Genomic DNA, 22,931 nt, shown 5'->3' with positions numbered 1-22,931 from the left:
AATCAGCATAATTGCAGCATCTAAGTATATTCATGTGTTGCAAAATGGCATTTCTTAATTCTTGGGCAGAAAGGAGATTAAAAAGCACATATCAAAGGACAGTGGGAAGTCTTCTAATTATTGTACAATACATCTTTTGTACTCTCAATGCAGCTGCTTGTGAAATGCAGATATTACATGACTGACTTTAGTCAGTGATGAGTGGGAAGAGATTCCCAGTTACACTTCTGGTAAGTGACAGCTTTCCACAATCAGAAATGGGAATGTTTTTTGAGGCAGTAGTCATCAATGCCAAGTCCTTGCATAAGAAGAGTGAATCTGTTGATGCACCTTTGTGAAATCTCAGCTCCAGTTTTAGGAATGGAATCTGTTCAAAATAGGGTCTATCTTTCTTCCAGTTTCCTCCTCCATAACCATACCTGCAGCTTTTTCTCATAATGCATTACAGGTGTTATTAGCACTGTGGTTTAAATTGTTTGCAACCACTCTTTCTGCAGTGATTCACAGCTAGGAACTGAAAATTCTGGTAGCCAGACTAGGGGCTGTTTGAGAGGAAAGTCTCAAGTTACATTTTCTCCAGTGAGTGTAGAATAGACACATCCTTTCCTGGCCAGAAATTTAAATACAACACTCTGGCCCGTATTTTCTCAATGACTGCCAGCTCGTTTCAAAGTGTGCTGTTGAAAAAGCATGCAATGCAAGGACAAAATAGGCTCACAGAAGGTATCAACAGGAGGCAACAACAGATAAATGTTTCTGTTTTCTTGTTGCCTTACAATTATCCTATGGAGTAAAACATCACAGTATTTCCAGTGCTAAACACATGGGAAAAGTTCTAATTCAGTACAATGTTACTTACTCTGTTCTGGATTTTAATCACTTGAGCTATTCTATTCTTTTCATCCAATGGCCTGTTGGCTTCATTTTTATGGTTGATTGTGTGGTTTTTACCAAACAGTGAATGGCAAGCATTTTGAAGTACATGGAATTTTAGAGCTGTGTATCACATTGATGACTTCATCTTAAAATCTATGTAAGAAATTTGTGAAATTAATATAAAAGTAAAATTTTTATTTGGTCTTAAAGTCTGAGGATTAGCTTCATTATACAAGCATATGACATGAAATAACCAATTCTTACAATGGAAAGAGGATAGTGGTGATAAATAATGAGTAGCACAAATTTTACCATAACTGTGCTTTTAAATCAAAAACTCCTGTCAGCAGGCATGCTCTAGGAGGAAGTAGCTGTGGAGAAAGACACTCTTTTGTATATAAAAATAACTTCCAGAATTCTCCTGGAATTCATGTGGTCTGTTTTCTGTGTTTTAAATATTCTGCTTGCCTTCTCTTTGAACCTACTTGAATTGGATAAAATTCATTATTTAATCATGGCCTGCACAGGATTAAGGAGGGTTTCTTTCTGCTCTAGTTTATGTTAGAAAGAATCAAGAATGCCAATTTCCTTCAGTACTTTAGCTAAAATTGGAAAAATAGACCCATGTGTTCTGACAGCTCCCACTGGATAAGACAGAACAGCTGCTTCTCTTCTTAAGCTTTTGTCACAGGATATAATTATTCTTCCAACCATAAAAAAAAATCAGAAAGATTCCCATTCAATACTATAAAAATCTCTAATATTATATTATTTAACACCATAGATATTAAAAAAAGATGTGCTGTACATAGCAACAGATGTTTGAGATAAGAAAACAATTTGATAATGCCCTAGGCCTCCGTATCACTTTTAAACTAAAATAATTCTACTAACCTTGGTTTAAATGAACTTGAGAGTGCTCCAGTTAGCTTTGTCTTCTTGTACCAATTTTGTAGGCACTTTATACTAAGGAAGATGGTCAGTCCCTCACAGAGTGCAGATGGAATGATAGAGGCTGGACCTCCAATGACAGATCTTCTGTTGCACACACATACATGCACACGTTTCAGCACAACTTGGAAGAGAAGTGGCTGGCCAGATGTGACTCTGCACTGTATTTATGGTTGTTTTCTTCACTAAGAAACAAGGATGATCTCCAGTCTATATTGAAGTGGATACAATGTTAGGAGACTAACTCGCTCACTTACTAATGTAAGAGTAACTGTTTCTGTAGCTGCATGCCCTGCAGGTTTTGCAAGAGGGCAACAAGGATCAGCAAAATACAGCACATCCAAATCCATCCACCATGGAAAGGTGCCAGGAGGAAGCAGAATGAAGACAACAGTATATATTTACATTATTTAAAGATACCCTTCCACGAGAGTGATCACATTGCCCACAGGAGGCTTTACATGTGTCTTTACATTTTCAGTGTGGTCATTTGAGCAGTCAGTCCATAGATCTGACCACTCCCTAGCACTGTAGGTTAAGCATGTATATCCCATCACAACGGTAAATTATGGTAAACTTGGTTATCTTTTTTTTTCCTTTCACAAAAAGTAAGAAAACTACTGAAAAGTAATAGAGCTTCTGGACCTGTATGTGAGAGGAAGACTAGGAGGAAGAGCTCATCTTGAAAACTGAATTGCGTATTTAGCAGTTAAAATGACACCAAAGCAACCCGGGGTCTCTAATAGTAAGGATTTTCACCACCTTTTTTGGACACAGTTCTTTTTACCATGCTCTGAAAAAAAAAAACCCAAACTAACAAAAAACTAAGCCACAACCAAATCCTTTCTTGTTGATCAGCAATTTCCTTTCTCCGTAATGTAAATGAAACTGAGAAAAAAAAGACATCAAGGTAAAAAGGATGAGCTATTAACTCCATGGAGAGTAACTGGATAATGTTAAGAGCTGAACACTGACACTGATGAACATTCACCAACACTGCAAAAAGGTGAGCACCATGTGTTGAAGAACAGATAGAGTGATCTGAGCCAGACACAGCTTTTTCATGGTCACTTCCAGACACAGCTCTTCAGAAATGAAGCACGGTTTGTGCACCACTATTATAATTAATGACTAGGTATCAAGCAAGGTAATTCCTCCCTGGTTCCACAGAACTGCCATTTGGGAACGTTACCAGCTGCAAATGAGATGTGATGCCTGCACCTCTCTGCCAATCCGTGAGGACTATGCCAAGGGACTTTCAAACTCCAGTCTGAATTTACAAGAGTTATCCATTTCATTACTTGTTCTAAGCATCATTCTGGTCCAGGCTGCGATTATGGATCTAAGTCATGCAGTAATTACTCCTGGACATTTGGTTACTAGCTCTATCTTTGTGAGGAAGATCAGATCTTCTCACCAGTCACACAGAGAATGGTGTTGGCAGCTGATGCCATGGGAGGCAGCTCCAACCATGCTACCTCTCATAAACTTGACTCCTTCCAGCCCTGTGCCCTACCTTTGTGACATATTATTCACACTTACAACAGAACGTTCTCCTACATCTGGCACTGTATGTTAGTTTAGGTAGGTAAGTTTTTTCAGAGCTTTCTTATTGTCTTGTCTCTTCCCAAGCTAATCCAAGAAATAAAACAGTGTATCAGTAGTAGCTAGTAACATCACTCAAGCCAGTGAATGTTGACAAGAAACTGGTATAAAACCAGCGGTCCAGCTAGTCAGTTTGCCTTACACTGGCACAAGGAGATGCTGCTTAGGGAGTACACATAAACTCAACCATCTCCAGCAGTCCTTCTACCTTCTGGGCCTAGCACCTGCAAATACTGAGGGCGCCATCTTCCTGGTGCACGTAGGCCTTTGTAAGTAATGCTACTTCTGACGGAAATGATTACTGTGTGTACAAGAAGGTGAGATGTAGTTACACAGTGATAAGAGAGCTCAGTGATCCTCTAGGCAGACGCTACCAAAATGATGGCTTGCCTGGAATTGTACGACAGGTCAAGCCTATTCCCTTAGATCCGTCTCTTCATGACCAGCCTCGCCTCGGCGGGAGGCTGCGGGCCTGCGGCGGCGTCGGCAGCTCCACACACAGTGAACTCTCGCCAGCCCGTCCTCCAAGATGGCGGGTGCTCCCGCTGCTCCCGCCGTGTCCCGCGCGGGCGAGACCCGCCCAAACGCGTGAGCGCAGGGTAGCGCAGGGGGCCCAGCACCTCCCAATCAGCCGGCGCGGGGGAGGGGAGGACGCGCACACGTGAGACTCTGGACCACCCGGCAGCTCCCCGGCGGTTGCTGTATCCCGCTAGTGTATTGGCTGCCTTATGAACCTTTCACCTTTTACCCGGCGTTCGCCGCCAATCGTCTAGTTCCTTTCATAGCGTGAGCATGTGAAGCGTGTGAGCTGCGCAGAGTGGAATTCTCGGAGCAGGTTTGCGTTGCGGGCGCTGGGCGGCCCTCGTTGGTATGGGTGGGAGGGGTGGGGGAAGTGCTCCGTTTGCGTAGGGCTGGCGGCACAGGGGGAAGGGAGGGGGAAGGAGGCTGTCCCGGGCCCAGGTGAATGGAGGAACCTGACAGTTGGGGGGAGTGAAGCAGCGGCGAAATGGCGGCGGCGGCAGCGGCAGCAGCACCACCACCACAATGAGACGCGGCCTGTAGTGGGGGGAAGCACCGGGCTGGGTCCCGTCCGAGCAGGTAGGAGATGGCTCTCCCCGTACGTCTGCCCCTTGCTTCAGGATCTGCATGGAGGCCGAGCACGGGTATTGGAGCCCGCCGCCCGCGCCAGTCTGAGGCCCCGCCGCCGAGCGGGCTGGGATGGCGGCTGTGGCTCCCTCTCTGCCCTCTCACCGCTGGGGCCCTGTTAGGTCTGCCCCGCCTCCGTCCCAGCGACCGGCCCTGTCTTTACGGGTCCTGGAGAAGCCAGCGCTCACTTCCGTGCCCCAGGATCAGCCTCGGCAACTTCTTGTGGGCGCCGACGCTGGCAGGGCCCGAGCCCCGCGTGTGGGGTGGCGGGAGAGCCCGTACTGTGGGGGCCGCGCTCTGGCCCCTCTCGGCTTTGTCTCTTCTGGCTCCGCGCCCCCCGGGCAGCTGCGCTGGAGGCCTGCTGGGGTGTGCGTTCTGAGTGTCTGCGCTGTGCCTCCCAGGGCTGGGGGTCTCTTGAGCCCCTCTGTCGTGTCAGATGGGGTTGTGGGAAGCAGGGTAGGGTAGTAAAGAGTTTCCGCTCTGAAGTGCTAATGTTAAAGGTGGTATAAGAACTTAGCTCTTTGCTTCCTTTCTGTTCTCTCCAATTTCAAATTAAGGCAGTGCATGGAGTGGAAAAAAAAAATAAAATGTAGGGGCAGTGTTGTTAAAGCAGACCTTGCGCTGTGTGATCGCAAGTTGAAAAGGATAAAAAAGGTTAAAAAGACGAATATTTTTTGCACTGGACCTTGCTTCAGTGTTGGGTAATTAAAAAAAAATCCGAATGAGTAGAAAATGGATTATGATACATTTGAAAAATAAAAGGAATATCTGTTATGTATTATCATTAACTAGAAATTATTGTTTAGAAACGAATGTCTTCAGAGATTCAGCTAACTTCAGCTGCAAGAAATCTGGAGGGTATTTGGTGCTTAAGGTGGTTAGGAGTATTTTTGTTGTTAAGACTTCACGTTACTTGGCTGAAGTGGTGAAATTCTGTTGGCTGGGAGATGATCACATTTAAAGAAACAACAAAAAGGAAAATCAAACCATTTTTGCAGATGCTTGTTTTGTACTGTTTTACCTCTTAATTAATAAGCCATTTTGAGTGGTCTCTTGAAGTGCAAACTATGTGTGTTCAGTAGGCTGTGTGGTGCTTGTTTTAACAAGTTGATCTGGGACACATACTGAAACTGATTTCTATTATGCCATAATTATTCTAAATATTTAAGAGGGTTTTTCCTGTTGTCCATCTGTAAAGGAAATACTGTAGTCTGATACTACAAAAAAAGCTGAGAAGATGCTACTAGAAGTTTTCAGCTGGAAGGTGCTTTTAGTTGTGTAATCATTTTTAGTTGTATGGATTAATATATAATGAAAAAAAATTATGCTTGGAAGTGCTGATCTATGAATTAGCTAATGCTGTCTGTGAAGCATCACGGTGATACAGTTCTTTGATAGTAGCAGCTCAGTATTCAGCAGTCAGAAAATGAATAATGCTAGAATTAACAGTCAATTGGGAAGAAAATGACATCAGTATGCTATTGTATAAATCCTTCCTGGGGCCATATATTTAATACTAAATGCAGCTTGGGTATTTCTTCTGTATGTCCCTTCTATTTCAAGAAAGTTGTGTTAGCCTAGGAGAAAGGTATATTGAAAATTGACTAGGGCTTTTCACCTAGTCAGAGACAGACATACTAGTGGAGGCCTAAGAGACATGAAACTTGGTTGTGAAGAAAGGAGGTAGGGAGCTGTTCAGAGGTTTGTTTTTCTTTTTCTCTTATTTTTGAAAAACTTAGGTACTTGGATTCAGAACAAATTAGATACTCCTTTACACTGTGTCTAACCAAAAGTTTGCAAGGAAATTTAAACATTTAATTTGTAGGGGGAAAGGTCAAAGACTATGACTGAAATACAGGAGTGTCTTCTCAGACTCAAAAATCAAGGTGACTGGTGAGTAGAAGGTATTCTTGTTTGCCCTTCTATTACACTCCTTCATAAATGGCCTCCATTGGTTAGTGCTGGAGAGAAGCTAACAAGCTAGACAGCTGTTTCAGACATAATACTACATTAATGTTTTTATAGAAATTACATACTGGTTTGGTTATATGGTGGTGTTTGGTGTTTTGTTTTTTTTTTTTTTCTTTTAAAGAAATGTGTTGGTCCTCTCTAGCCTACGAGGAAAAAAAGCAGAACCTGTAGCTTAAATAAAACTACTCTCATTGTTTTTGTTTACCCCATAGATGTTTCTCATTTCCTGCTTCAAAAAAACCAAAGTTCTTTCCCTGTTTTGCAGAAAGGTTAATAGATTGTACAAAGTTGCTTTAGCACAGCTGATTAGAATCAATTACTGTCACACCTCCATTTGGTTTCAGTTGGTAACAGAACATACATAGATCTGTAACCCAAGTTACACATAGATCTGTACCAAGTTACTGGCAAAACCAGGTACAAAACCATGTATATCCTTCTTAGGGCAAGAAGCTATTTAGCTAAATATATATGGTAAACTTGGAGTTTAGATATTCTGATTTCCTTTTGGGTAAGGGATAGAACATAAACCAGAGTGAGAGTTCAGGAAGTTTATGAAAAAGACTGTACACTTTAGAGATAATAAATGTAGTAAATGCTTCAACTACTGCCAGGAGTTTTGTTTCAAGGCACAGTCTAGTCTATCAGTCAGCAGGTAAAACATCAAAACATTATTTGAGATGAGTTGTTCCATTATTCCATAATTCTCTGTGAGGAATTCCTGTGTTTTTTTCTTCTGTTGTAGCCCTAGAAACTAGGGACTATACTGAATTTCATAGATTGTTCTTGTGATGCTTAGATGGTTCCTATGACTTAATGCCTATGTAACCAATGACCACCAGTGATGTATTTCATCACCTTGTGTTCAACAGTGATTTCTTCAGACTAATATCACAGAATTGTTATTTATCTACTTTTCCAGGAAGTGTCTGCCTTTAAAGAAAGCAGAAGTATAATTATAGTATTATAGAACAAGAGCTTCTATATAGTTCAATATGCTTTTAGAACACTCTACCCTGAAGGCTCAGAATGATCTGAGTAGAGGACAAAGCATGATTTTTCTTTACACCATCCAGATGTCTTTGTCTTTTAGCCTTTCATGACTTCCATACGTATTGTGATAAACCAGAAAAGAAGAAACCTAATAGTGAAAAATAAAAGTTCATTTTGTAGCTGGCTGCTGGAGTCTTTGGTGAGGATTTCATGTCTTGGCATTCAGTTGAGGGCGTGATGGATGTAAGAATGTAATTAAAGTAACTGTTCTAAAAGATGTAATCTGCAGGACAAAACAGTGCTCACTTTAATATATGTCATGGTATTTTATTAGATGAATTCTTTGTTTTGGTAGCTCTTCCATGCCTTACCTAGTAACATCATTTGTTTTCAAGTTTGAATGTTGGGTAGTATATCTCAAACTCCTTTGTTATTTGTATTCTGTATTACAGATCGCACTAGTAAAATAATTTTACCCTAACATTCATCACCTTCAAATTCCTACAGTCATGAAGCAGAGAATTGAAAGTAGTATCAAGAAATTACTTGCATTGTTGCACAGCTGGAGGTGCTGAAATACCCATCTTCAGTGGGAAAAGGAGAGCAATGTTCTCAAACTTTTCCTTATGTAAATACTCCTAAATCCAAGAGACTTTAGTACTCCTTGTTGTACAACACACTTGTGAATCTGTGATCCTTGTTTTGGTTGGCACGTGGTACTTTTGGATTCCTTCTTACAAAGGAAAAAGAACTCAAAGTGTTCTCTTCTGGTGCTTGCTAATACATGATAGCATTGTAGAAGACCTGCGTTTCTCTACGTTTTTTCTTTTTCTCTTTTATGTCTGTGGCTTAGTACTTGTGCTGTGTAAGCTGGCATGGTCAGTGTGTGTCAATATTTTGCATCTTCTATTGCTCTTCCTAAAGGATAAGTTCCTTTGGGTTCACTGAGGAAGTGTGCATTTATATCTGAGATGCAGTGGGGTGGATGTTGACTTGAGAGACTGATTACTGTAGACAGAGATGGTCAGGTTGGGAGTATTTTAGCTGGCATTGGGATTTACGTGTTGCATTGTTTTAAACTGATCGTAAATATATTTGTGGTGGTGGTTTGGTGTGGGGTGTTTTTTTCTCCTTGTACATGCAAAAAAACCCCACCCCGAGTCAAACTCACACTGTTAATTATTAAAACCTGGTTTCCAGTGCCTGTCTCCTCTTTTAGAATCTGATTTCTGATAGATTGTTAGTGGTATAAAAACAAGTCAGTCAGGTTTTTTCTAATAACTTTTTTGTTTTGAAAACTGGTTTGGAATCTTAAAACTACCCACTTACTGATAGCAAAACTTTTAGCACCTCACTTTGTATTTTGGAGCAGATGAACTTTCCTGCCTCGCTACCTTCATGGTCAATGGCTAGCTGGCTTTTGTTTTTGAAAGGGGACATAAAAAGAAATTAAGCACACACAGTGCTACTAAAAGCTTTGGCCTCACATTTTTTCAGTGACCTTTTGCCATCTTTCCACTAAAGTTAAACACTTACATTGTCTGTTTGCTTTGTACAGTTATTAAGAAGTGATATGAAGTCTGTTAGTTGTTTTGGGGAAATAAAGCATGTCCTCCCCAGTTCCTGAACATAATTTTTCTTTGCTATTGCTGTCTAACAGAGTGCTGTTTGAATAATCTTCAAGACTTTAGAAACCAAATTAATATTGGATGTAGGTGATTGTAATGAAAAAGTGCACTGCTGCTAGTACTCACTGCTGTGAGACCCCAGGAAGCTATGAGTGTAGTCTTAATTTATTCTTTCTACTTTTGCTTTCCTGTTGCTGTGAGGCAAAATAAGAGGAAAATTGACCCTAGGAAATAAATATTTCCTTCTGCTGCAGTGAACAGACTCAGCATGAATGACAGAGACAGTAAGAAGGAAGTGACAGAGGCATGTTACAAAAAGCTATGGGATTATTCCTCTGTTCTTTCTCATTATTTGTACAGTTATTGTAAGCAACTTCTGTGGTTAGCTTATGAAAATAAAAAAATTCCCATGGACCACCTTATAATTTTCTACTACTTAAAAAAAAAGGGGGAGGGGGGGGAAGGGAGAGGGAGGTTTGAGGGAGGGGAGGTTTTCTTTATTTGTTGTTTCCAAAGAATATTGAACTCTTGTCTGCAGCAGCCTCCAGACTTATTTTGATGCTAAAGAAACATAGCAAGCTGTAACTCCTAGAGAAAGAAGAAGCTGTCTGATGTATACTTTCAAGGACTATAAATAAATAAAAGTATAGCCAGATACTCAAGTCCATAAGTTTATATGCTCAATAAGTCAGTTGATTTTTATTTATTTATTCTGTAATCAGAAATATGATAATTTAGTGAAATTTTCCTCTGAAGAAGTATCTATATCATCTACTGAGGGATTTGAGGGGAAAGTGTTTGATCTGCGACAGATGACAAAGCTCTGGCGAAGGTGGTGTAGGTTTATGAACATCATGGGCAACGTAGGCCTTCATTTTTACCTTGAAATAGGTAGGTGAAAAAGGACTGGAAGAATGCCAAAAACATCTATATGCTCCCTGGGTCTTTGAAAAATGTGAAATGAACTTTAATTTTCCTTATGGTAACCTTTGCGTAGTTAATGCTCTTTGTAGAAGTTGAGAAGTGAAATCTGCCTTGATTAATACTAAATTGTCTGGAAAATGGTCTTCTAAAAACTGTGTTTTCTAAACTGAACAGAAAGTGAGTTTTCAGTGACAAAATTATTTATTTGTTAAAACTGGTAATTGGCCAGTTATCTCAGTGGATGAGAGTTTACAAGGAATTAGTGAATGATTTTAGGGCCTGTAGTGACTGGAGTGATGCTGATTTCTGGCCAGGATTTTCAGTAGCATGCCAGTAATACTGCTAATGTATACACTGGCTGCCAACTGTTGCCAGCAGTTGGGGCTGTTCAGTCTGGAGAAAAAAAAGCTCCTGGGAGACCTTATAGTGGCCTTTCCAGTACCTGAAGGGAGCATACAAGAAAGCCAGGAGCTTATTGTGATGGGATGAGAGGGAATGGCTTTAGACTTAAGGAGTGTAGATTTAGAGTGTATATTAGAAAGAAATTCTTTACATTAGGGGTGATGAGACACTGGAACAGGTTGCCCAGGGAGATTAGGGTTGTCGCCTCTCTGCAGGCGTTCAAAGCCAGGCTGTATGAGGCCTAGGGCAGTCTGGTCTAATGGAAGGTGTCCCTGCCCATGGTAGGGGGAATGGAACTAGATGATCATTGAGGACCCTTCCAACTCAAGCCATTCTACGATTACATTAACAGTTGTTAAAATCTTTTCTTGGTTTATGCTGTTACTGCTGTCTGCTGCCACTAGGTGTTTTTGGGACTTTTTTTGCTGCATTCAAATAGTTTTGGACTAGACAGCAAGAACTTTTTGTTTCTGGATTTTTTAGGTTTATTAACATTAGTGTAACACAGCTCAGCAACAGTTAGCAATAGAGAACAGAAGCTGGTGTCTGGGTTTGAGCGAGTCAAAACCGTTTGAATCCAATTTGTTTGTTTTCATAGTGCAGGCAGTCTAGTGGCTGTCAAAATGAATGACACATGTCTCCTCATGCTGACTCTTAATACTCATGTGATCCCCATCAATGACTTAATTAATTTTGCTGAATGAGCAAAAAAATTTCCTAGGTAATAAAAAAAAAAAAAAAAAAAAAATCACTTAGTGGCCAAACTGGTTTTCACCCAAATGGTCTTTACCCAAATGGTCAGACAAGCATCAGAGCTGTTCAGGGAGGGAAAGGAGCTGTGAGGGTGGGTTTAGCCCTCAATTGCCAGGGGATTGAACCAAATATAATCCTAAAATGCTACTTTCCACTTGATTGTCTTCCTTGGTGAGTATTGATTTTTTTTAATTTCTTTTTTTCTTCTTACCTATTAATTCCTCAATCATCTACTTTTTTGACTTAATGTTATAAACAGGTGTATTATCACAGTGATCTTGAGGGTTTGTTTATGAAAATCAGCTGTAGTAAATCCATAATATGAACCAAAGTGTGGGGGGAAAGCTTATGGTGTGTTAGAAAATAGAATAAAAATGCAGTTGGATTTAACAACATCTGTTTCGTGAGTAAAGTTTTAAAAGGTTTTAACAGTTTTTTAACAACTGTCAGAAAATGCATTTTTCCATGTGGAGCATTTAGACCCTAGCTATTACCTTGGGAAATTTGGATCCACATTTATGCCCAGTTTAAAACCTCCTGGTTTTATCTATTGTTAATTTGTAGTTGTAAATCCATTTACTAGATGACTATAGAAGAAACCTATTGAAATCTTAGGGTAGCTTTTCCAGTTTTGCTCAAATGTAGTAATTATGTATTCCAAGGTAATCAAATACAAATAAAAATAATCTAAAAATGAATGTACTCCTCTATCCAGTTTTCCATTCCTCTGAAAGTGATGGGATAGTTTTTCTAGGTAATGTGTGATCAAGTTCTGCAGCATACTTTGATTTGCTTTAGAAGTTCTTGAAAGCAGAGTGGTTAGTCTTCAGTGAGGGAAAGGCAAATCATTGGCCTGATCTTAAACAAACAAAACCCCAACCAAAGAAAACACCCTGCAAAACCCAAACCCAAGAAACCACACAAACAAAACCCAAACCAAAAGCATACAAGCGATTACTTTGTTTGTAGTCAACATGGTGGAGATTTGTAATTCTTCATTTAAAACCAAAGCATTAAGACCCCATATTATCCACAATAGAGTGCTTTAATTATTTGGGAAATGCAAAAGTAACAAGTTGGACTAGTTGAGAGAGGCAAGTCATTTTTGTTAATCAGGGAAACTTTCTAGGTTTGATGGGTTTTTGTCTTGGTTTTTTTTGGTTTTTTTTTTGTCCCATGCCTTGAGTAAAGGTGCGTGTCCCCACCACATAAACTTGCCTTCATCATAGAATTGAGGGCAGGGTCAGGCTATATGCATTTTCTAGACTAACCCACTCACCCCCTTCCCCCCCAGTCCCCTTCCCAATAGGCTAAACTCAGTTTTATGGTGAAAACTGACTGCAGTGTTTGTTAAAACATGTAACTGTATGGTGATAGTACAGTTAAGATACATTTTTTTAAAAAAGCTTTATTGGTGCAAGCTTTTTTGAGGTTGTACTGTAAAGTGGCATAAGGAGACTAATTCATCAAAGAAATAAAGAAATCACACAGAATAAACTTCCAATCTGTCTCTAGATGTGTTCACAAATTACCTGGAAGCAGTTGTGCCAACTCAAGAGGGCTAAAGGTAGCATGTAGGTTGAAGAGTGAATAACTTCAATAAGAGTGATGCTCTTGTATGTATGATAGTACTGTATTAAATACATTCTAAGCTGTGATCCTGGAGCTTATCTTACACAACATTTTTGTCTTTCTGAGTGAAAATGAAAGAAAAGTGAAATAATATGAAGTGACTTTCCTGTAGTTTGCATCAGGAATCTCATATTTTCATTACTGTGCAGCCAGACATAGATTTTTATAAACATATTTGAGAGAACTAAACCAAAATACCAATCTAGAGAAATTATGGTTTATTAAGCTATATGAAAATGCCTTGTATATAATCCTATTGGAAGTAGATTTATTTGTTGCGTTTGTTTTTTACCAGTTAGTGTGTTGGAATTGTATCCTACCTCTAGTAAGTATCTGTCTATTCAGTCTTTTAAATAATGAAAGCTAGCTATGCATTTTTCCAAACAGTACTTTTGCTTTTTATTGTGCAAGAAAGGAGGCGTAATTAATCTGTTAACTAAGGAGAAGTGAGAGATTTCCTGTTGTTCAGAGTTGAGAAAACAGTGCTGAGGAAGAAGTGGGATATCTCTGCAATCTCATTGAAAAGTATGTAGGCGTGTAATCTGCTTAAACCATTCTGCAATTCATACAAATCAATTATCTGCCTCTTTATGCATTTTAGTGCATCAGTTTATGCCTTTAAATAAGTCAGCTCATTAAAGCAGATGATTTGTCAATGAAATAGAAAGCTGGTTGTACTTAATTATTTATTTTGCATAATTTAAAGTGGCTTTTTTTCCCCCAATTTTTAGAGATGTTTGCATTGAGCTGTAAATTCTTTTCAAACATGTGGTAATGTGTGTGATAGGCAGCGGGAAAATTGTTCTATGTAATGGAACATACCATTAATAAGCTGAATGGTGTAATTACTTGGATGCTAATAATGGCTGTGACACTACCCTCCTAACTGATCAGATGCCTATATTTAATAGTTGCAAACCAAGGTAAATAACAATCAATATGGAAAGACTTGTTTCTAAGACAAAACAAAATAAGTTAGTAACTAATAGAAAGTTTAGTTCCGTAAGAAACCTTATATGTATAGTTATGTATAGTTTCCGAATATAAATCAAAATTAAGAGATATTAACACCATTGTTTTAATCAGATTTATTATTGGGAAGATAAAAATGGTGTAATTTACCTTAAAATGCTTGATATTTCCCTACTTGGAATGTTTTGGTACTTTCAGACTTTAAATGAGATGGAATTTTTTAAGTCTTGCTGCTTTTCCAAGACATGGATTGCATTCATGTTTTTCCAGTGTGATTCTAGAGATTTGCTCCTTTTCTTTGATTCCCTCAGAACTAGATTGAGTTCTTTTGTCATTTAAGTGGTGGCAGAGTTTCTTCTCATCCATTCCCTTCTGTACTGCTTCATGGATGTCTTCAGAGAGTCTGGATTTGGCTGACCTCTGGAGAACCAGTTGGTCTGACTACCCGCTGGAATTGAGTATCCTCAGGGGCATGGTGAGAATAAATGAGGAGCAAATACTCCTATTCCATTACGCATCATCACTAAGTGATGAAAGTATTGAAGCATTCGTAGAGCTGCCCAGATCAAAAAAGTGATATGATCATACATGAATCTGTACTTTTTTTTTCTTTTCCCAAATTAAAAATGGTGGAGATGTGTTCCATTGTTTAACTGATTCTTCTGTCATCTTCCCCAGTCTTGTCAATCACCAGGATTTCTGCAGTGAATACACCTGCTAGACTGTTACTTTCTCTTTTCAGATCATAATGTATCCAGAGTAAGATGCTAGGGTATCTGCAGAAATGGAAGACAATCCTGGCTCTGCTGATATAGCTGTCAGAGAACTCAAAGAATTTGGCTGCATTATTTCAGAAAACTCAGAACTACTGAAGTAGTACAGCACCTTAAGAGATTTTGCTGATGGTTGCTTGACATTGGCCGCCTAATGTTGCCACAATCAACATGTAAAATGCCTACTCTTATACTTCTGATAATTAGATATTTGGCATAATGACATGTGATTTGATAATTGCACAAAGCACAACTGATGTGGAAAGAACAGGACGGAATTCTTTCTTTTGCTTCATATTTTCTATATTTTTGATAGTGCCATTATGACAGCCAGTGTTGTAGAGCTGGTAATTCTGGGTAAAGCAAGATGTAAAGTGATACTTTTAGAAAAGGGACTCTACTGAAACTAGTGTATTTGTGTTCTGCCCCGAAAATGCATTCCAGGACTGATTGAATCACAGGACTACATTTTAGTGTTACAGAAGTGGGACTCCTTTCATCTGATGACTGCAGACCATATTCATGTATATATGTCTTTCCAGTGCAATATTGTGCCAGTCATTCAGACAGTGTGCAATTTAAAGAACAATAGGAGTTCTGAGTTGTGCTCTGCAGAAGAGTTAATTGGCTAGTGCAGTACTATATTAATTTAGTTATATTGCTTCCAGATTCCAAACTTGTGTAAAAAGCTTAACTACACCATTTAAAGAGATTTAACTCCTTTAAAGCATTACTTCTCAGCCCTAGCTGGTCTAGATAATATAGAAGTGAAATTGTTTAGCAATATGTTCTGACCTGCCTCAATAATTAAATGATTAATGATGTATTCAGTAAACCACAATTGCTTTGATGTCTGCAACCCTCATTTTATTTGCATAGCTGGGAATGCTTTTGCTTTTATGTAAGAATAACTTTCACTCCACTCTGAGAAACAAGGAGTAAAAAAATTCTCGCCACTCTCTCCCTTTATTTTAAAGTGATGACTGTGGCAAAATGGCTTGCTTAGAGTTTTGAAGCTTTTTGCCCTTTTTAAAATTTCATTCAACAAGAAGGAACAACTGGATACTTTTTGGCTTTATCCGATATGAGGAGTGTTCATTACAACGTATGTAGTGTGCTGAGCTACTGTGAAAAATTGGATGAATGATGCATGAGACTGAAAGATTCTTAACTAATGTAGACTTCGCATTAGGCAAAGATAAATATTAATATACATTCAGAGAAATTTCTCAAGGATACTTATCTCCAGTTAACTCTTTTTCATCTTGCATTTGTTCTGCTGCTGTGTAAGATTGGGCAGTGGTTGAATCAAGAATGACTGTTGTCTAATTTCTTTCTCTGCACTGGAAATGTTACTGATGCACAGTTGCACCAGTATTGGAGTTGAGGAACCCTTATGATCAGATTACTTCACAATTCCATAACCTGTTAGACTATTTAACTCTGGCCTTGTGCTGTCTTTTATAGTTAATCAGAATTAAAAGCTTCTGAAGGAGAAATAAAATCTTTAAAATTTAGAGCTTCTCAGTGTTTAGACACCTATGATTCTGCATATTGGGAAGAGGAAGCTCTGTTGCAATTGTATTATGTGGATCTTGAATATTTTTATTTTTCAAAGTCAATCATGATTCCACTATTACTTTTAAACCTAGGACTTCCATTTAAGGCATCTGTTAAAAATGTAGGTGTTTTTTATTCAATGAAAACTTTTAAGGCATACAGTGCTAGACATTCCATTTTTTCTCATGTACAGTTCAGGACTGAGAATATAGAAAACAGGCATATCTCATAACATGCTGTTATTTTTTGACACTTCATCTCATATACGGACTATAGCTTTCCCATCACTACTTGTTTGCCAAGTAAATATTTTAATATATCTGAATCAGTTTCAGTATCATGTCAGTTCTTCTCAAAGGTCAACAGTAATAACCTGTGGCATGAAAACACTACATGAAACTTACACTAGTAAACTGTAATATTTGTGGCTTCCTAACAGTCTGGAATCTCAGGCAGTATTCAAATCTGTGTGCTTTATTTGATAATACTGAAAAATGAAGATTTATGCATCAAAATAAGTGATCCTGCTCTGGCAGGAGAGTTGGACTAGATGATCTTTTGAAGTCCCTTCAATCCCTACTATTCTGTGAAAATAAATAGACGTTGCTAATTGATATATCCTGCTGAAGTCTTATATTAGTTTAACTGGAAAGAATTTAGAGAAAGATCATGTTCTAGTCTAAATGAATATATTTACATAGAGGGAAATAACAGTATCTATAAAGTATTGTATCTCTTTAGCATGATGTTAATGGGATTCAGCTAGGTGTATATGATTTTAGTAACTGCTTCTATGCTGAGCCATAACTCTTCAGTAGGATAAAAAGCTCCTGCCTTGAAGATGGCAGGTTTTTTAGTTTGTTTCAGACAAAGTGCTAGTTATTACTCATGCTAAAGGTTATTTTAATTTATTAGAGCTAGAAAATTCAAAATACCTGGAAACTATGTGATGTATTTCATGGTGTGCAATTTTTTTTTTTTGGTACTTAAAACTACCACGCTCCTGTATTTTAGGTTGTATTAGAGTGAATTTGTTTGCACTGTTAATAATAAATACATTTTTGGTGAAACTTAGCCTATCACCAATTCTTGGATCATACATATATTAATATCATGACTAATCATAGGAGATCTAAACTCTTGGTTTAGGCTTGGTTGAAATTCTAGAGAGTAACTTAACCCAAGTATCTGTAGGTCTTGCATCAGTATGGTTATTAACTTTAGAGAAAGCCCTTTTGTAATGTGGGATTCTTAGTAATGTTGGATGTTCTGGCACAGGGATAATAGGAAACTGTCAAACATCCATATTTTGGGAAGCTTGACTTTTTGCCACATGGAGAGAAAGGATTTATGTTTATGGAAATAATGAGATTTAAATCCCCACATGGGGTTATATTCAGGGGGCAGCTGCTACTTTTATAGGCAACAATAATTGGTGCCTTGGAACTGTACTTGCCTTCAAGCTTGTACCCAGATTGGGGAAGAGAGAAGTCCATGCCCTAGCATTTGCTTAATTGCCTTCCAGTTAGGTACTTGAGAAGCTTGAACATAACATTTATATAAACTAAATAATAAGTAAGTATGTTTCAGAGTGTTCATGTAGCTTGGATTTTTTTATTGTTATTTAGAGAGGTGTGTTCTGAGTGTAATTTAGTTTTATTTCCCCCCCTGACTTCCATTGAAAAGGTTTAGTTCCTTGGATATGTAGAGTATTTTGTTTTGGAGTTAATCTGAGTCAGTAGGGAGTTTGTACTGTGATTTCTGACTAACATTGTTTGTACCATAATAAACTAAAGAAAAAAATTAAATACAAGATTTCTGGAATAACACATGGAACAGAAGGATAAGTCCTGTTTTAAAGTTGCCTGTTCCCACCCCCCAGCATCTTCGTCCAGCTATAATTATGGAGAGAGACAGGATGCCAACCCAGACAGACTGTTTCCTCCCAGTCATAATGGTAATTTTTACCTTACTCCCTCTGTTGCTGTTCCATTCGATGGAATTCATTTGCAATTGCATGAAGATAATTTGCTTCACCATAGCTCTATTGTGAGCCTAAGACTTGAATTGCGTAGATCTTCTTGCAAGACAAGAACTTAATTTTCAAGTTAACAGTTTGAATAATAGTTTAATGAGATATTAACATAATTACTGGGATGGAGGGAAGAGTTTCTGAAGGTAAAAGATGCTGAAGAGCAAGAATGTTGGTAGTCTTTCTGATTCAGCCTGTAGTATGTCAGTAGATCTTTAACTGTAAATTACAGTCCTCTGATTTCTGACAGTCTTTTTTTAATAGCATCAATTAAGTATCATATTCATGTGATCATTTTCAACTGCTGAGTTACAAAACCAGGAAGTAAAAACATCTTGATCTATTCTTCTGTATGCTATTTGATATATTTAGGTATTTGTGTTTTGTATTCGCAAATAGCCACGATGATTGAATATCTTGGCTGAGATTTGCAGAAGTGACTAGAGGTTACTTACAGTCTTGTAGAGCGCTAAAGGTTTGTTGAAGTGACTGGTATGTCACATCTTGGATGCTTGCCTTGATGTCTTTATATAGGAACTATTTTTAACGTTGCTGCTTTATTCTTTGAGTATTTGATGTGGTTGTAGTGTGTTTAGTTAGACACTTCAGATGGCTAGTTATCTTGGAATTCTCACCTTCTGCCTTTAGGTAAAAGATGTGAATGTTGACCTCTAATAGAAATCCTTTTTAAAAAAAGAAATAATAGTGGTGTTTCTGTTCAATAGAAGATATTCTACAAATCTAATTTTTAGCAGTGTCAATGCCATTGATTTTTGTCCCTTTTGCTGTCTTTTAATGAGATCCTCAGTCATGGTAAAAAGAAAAAATAATTCATTTTACTTTAATGTTGTTTAAAACAACACAACAGAAAAATCCCTGCAATAACAAAAACAACTCTTCAGCTTGGACTCTAGTGATACAGTCAAGTGCTTGAGGGGCTGGGCGTGTTATTTGCTGTGGTAAACCCTAGCTGTCTCCATTGTTTGACTAGGATCATGGCAAGCTGCAGATGCCTTTGGCCTGCAGATGGGAAAAGTTGGTCGTCTACCCCAACAGGCTTTTGTCTAAGTGGGTGCACCAAGACCATTTAGATGCTAATGTGATATAAGCTCCCTGTTTTGTACTAGAACTTGACTGCATCTTAGGAATGTGGCCTGTCTGGTTTTATGGTGGCTTCGGCATTCAAAGGGCCTACTGTAATTCATGTCTGCCAATCGATTAAAGCCGCAATCTTCTGGTTTATGTCTTTGATGTGCCAAAGGAAATTGTTGGGGTTGGTGGAGAATTATATATTTTCTTTTCATCCCAGATCTTACCTGCTGATCTGTATACTTTGTTTGCCATCTACGACAAGGGAATAAAATAGATTTGCTGTGTGAAGCCATAGATGGCATTAGATATACTGATAGAATGGAACTGTTATCCTAATGTTCATATTTGCTATATGATGGGGTAATTAAATGCTATCTTTTTCCTTTCTACTTTTCCTGCTAGAGTATGTTTCTGTATTTTTTTTTTCCACTGAAGATGTGACAGTTTTCTGTTATTAAACTGTTTTGTGGTTCAATGGTATATGTATTAGTCTGGTTCAAGCTTTAGAGGCAGTGAATAAATAACCTAGGCATAACAAGAGATACCTTCTAATAAGCTTTAGTTCTAGTCACTGCATCTTAGCAGCAATTTGCTGTATTTTGTGCAGGTAACAAGGGGATGTGTGTATCGTTGCAAGCATTAATTTAAAAGGTAGCCCTAGGAATAAAATTTTGTAGGCCTATTTTATGCATGAATGCAGTACTAATCAGATTTTCTGTGCTGCAGTCCCTACATAATCTTGTAAAGCAGAATAGTCACTTTTTGTTTCCTCACAATGCTTATGTTCTTTATTTTTTTTATTTTTGATGTCTTTCAAGGTTACTGTATTAGGTGAAATGTGGAGGGAACACAGGGAAGAAAAACTGTAAATCTAGTTGGATGCAGCTAGAAGTTACTTCAGCACATAAAACAAAATATGCAAATATATCCTAAGTACTCTAAGGCTGATCTTTCAGACACTGTCTGTCTGTATCCCGAGCCAAAAAAGGACATATGATAATTAGATTTTGAAGGACCATGTGCTGTTGCTACAGAGCTAAATGTTGAAATGCAAGAAAACAGACTACCACATGGCACTATTGATTTTTATGGCAGTACATGTTAAAATGCTCTCTTTTTATATTGCCTTTTAGGTTACCTAGGGTGAAACAAAATTACAGTCTTGGAGACTCTGGAAAAGCTCAGCATCAGCATTTGAGGTAAAAATGAACATACTGAAGTAATCTTGAGAGTGTCCATCTCGTTAACTTTATGGAACTCATTGGAGTAGAAATTTTCATCGAGATCCTTTTTGCATTTAAGTTTTCAGTATTGATTTAAAAAAATTTACTTTAGAATCACTCTTTGGGTCTGGAAAAACTCATACTTTAGGTGGATATCGCATGTATTTTATTTTAGGGTTTTGAGAACATTGTAGATCTGCTTAGATACAGTATTTTTAAGTTGTAGTTTTATAGAATGGTTAATAGGAAGTTCTTTTGTCTTTCCTAATTTTACTTGCATAGCTCAATATATTTCTATGCAAATCATCTTAAGTGTACAATATTTTTACATCTATTAACAAACGTGTTCATGTACTTAGGAAGTAATGGTTGCTGCTTTTTCATGAGTTTACTGTATTAATTGCAGCTGCAAGTGGAAATACATTGAAGAAGTTTTCAGTTCCTATTTTAGGTGTTTTACTGTGAAATGAAAATCCCATGTTCATGATAAAAGCAGTACAGGTATACAGAACATAGTAAAATTATGTGAAATGTATTAGTACTGTATTTCTCACATAAACCAATCATTAATCATAGTAACCTGTAAATAGGATTAAGGAAAATTGCTTTACTTGCACCCTTGAACTACCAAAAATTAGCCTCTAAATCACTTCTAAATTTTCATTCTTAATTCTAAACTAAAATAATTCTTGTTCGGGATGGGCTATAGTTTTGTCAGCAAGGTAGTGTAAGGTTGACACAAATGTTTAAAAGCAACTGAAATGTCACATTTAACTCTGTTATTGTAGTTCCCTTTTCAAACAATCTTATAGTTCATAGGTTTTGTTGTTGTTTTTAAGAGCCGAAGCTTGCAAATTATGTGATTAATCTACAAGCTGATATCATGATGTCAAAATGCAGTTCGGGAAGCATAAACACAGAGACTGCAAAAATTAAAACGGTAAGACTATGCTTTGTAGTATGGGCAAAGCAGATTTTAATGTATGACTTCACTGTATTCTTCTATTTTATTTAAAACTTTTTCAGGACCTTAAACTAAAGTATCTTCAGATGTGTGAGGTTATAGCAACTTGCTGTGAATTCTTTTGGAAGAATAATGGAAGTAGCTGTTTTATCTATAAATGGTTAGATACAGCAGTAGCATAGATAAAAATGATGTTTGTCATGAAACATATGCCTGATATTGTTAGAAATGTATTCTGTTTTTAAAAAGGATGTGTGTGTGTGCAGTCTTACATTCAAATGTGGTTGTGTTGGTGGAATACAATCTATTGGGGAAAAAAAAAGGCAAAAAGAAAACAAGAAACAAACCAAACAAAAATCCCACAACAGACCAGTGGGGAGAGGGGAGATACAAAGGACTGGAATTAGAGTTCAGTTTATATGTTGTTCCAGATAGGACATACAAAGTAAATACTGAGGAAAGTAAATTACAGGTAATAAAGTTCTTAGTTTCAATAGTACGTTTCAATTTGAGCTCAGTCAAAGCAGGGAAAGATGCTATCTGATTAAAGCCATGTAAAAGAAAAATTGGTATGTGATTTTATAACATAGGGAAGACACAAATGTTTCTTGTTTCATTGGTCCTTGCCTTCCATCTTAGGTACTATACACTTCATGGTTTGTCTGTTGTACTCTTTTAAGTAGGTAAAAGGAGAGGAATCTGCATAGCACTGGTTCTGCATCACTGATTAAGCAACTGTATAGTTAGGATGTCGGCCATTATATGCATCATCTTTAAAAGTTACATGATTTGTTCCAGAATCTGGCTTCATGTCTGTATTTGTGAAAGGGAAAACTTAGCTTTTCTAGATTTTATTCTGAATGTCTCTTATACTGGTGTCACTATAGATATGCTGAAAATTTGATGTTTGTTTTCGCATTTCATTTTTGCCCTGGTAAATGCCCTACAACCCGTATGTATTACTCTGACATATAGGGCTGTAGAGACTGTACAGCAGCATAATTTTGTTTGCTCTGTTGATAGAGCTAGACTAATTGCAACAGAAAGTGTTTATTAGGCTTTCATCTCAAATTCAGGTTTAGTCATACTGGTAACTGAACACTAGATGAAGGACTTGAGTTGTGCATTTTTCTGAGTCTGCGAAGTGTCATGTTGTACTCCATTTCTCTCCAATAATACAGGCAATTAGGAGTAGTCTGCCAGGAATTCCAGCTGTTAACTATACTGTATTGCTTGTAGAAAAGCTTCAGAAGCAGCTCATTCAAATGTAGAACCTCACTGTAATCTTATTTTAATATAATGAAGCTTTTCTGAACAACAGAAAGCAACTTTTGCTGCTGTAGTATTGCTGACCAACATCCTACTTGTGCTTTTATACTGGTTCTGTATTGGAAAAATAGAACAAATACAATTCTCCTAGTTAAGCTGAATTCA

The 22,931-nt window shown here is 37.8% G+C and overlaps 1 protein-coding gene across 7 annotated transcripts in view; it reads left to right on the top strand.

Annotated features, from left to right (window-relative positions):
- Positions 1-4,185: 4,185 nt before the first annotated feature.
- Positions 4,186-22,931, top strand: part of DICER1 (dicer 1, ribonuclease III) — a 62,721-nt gene continuing 43,975 nt past the window's right edge. For 4 of the 7 annotated variants that reach the window (XM_068148847.1, XM_068148844.1, XM_068148850.1 and 1 more), the window contains exons 1-3: positions 4,349-4,530; positions 20,444-20,509; positions 21,373-21,473. The gene's annotated coding sequence lies outside the window, so the exon portion shown is untranslated. Of the gene's footprint in view, positions 4,268-4,348; positions 4,531-20,443; positions 20,510-21,372; positions 21,474-22,931 lie in introns of those variants that run through there. The other 3 variants (XM_068148846.1, XM_068148848.1, XM_068148849.1) reach the window with 3 other exon arrangements.

This window comes from Melanerpes formicivorus, unplaced genomic scaffold (genome assembly GCF_026170545.1).
Source record: "Melanerpes formicivorus ecotype bairdi unplaced genomic scaffold, bMelFor1.0.p_v2 SCAF_17, whole genome shotgun sequence".
NCBI classification, from domain to species: Eukaryota; Metazoa; Chordata; class Aves; order Piciformes; family Picidae; genus Melanerpes; species Melanerpes formicivorus.
The sequence above is the reverse complement of the archived record's forward strand: the minus strand, read 5'-3'. Positions and strand labels throughout refer to the sequence as shown.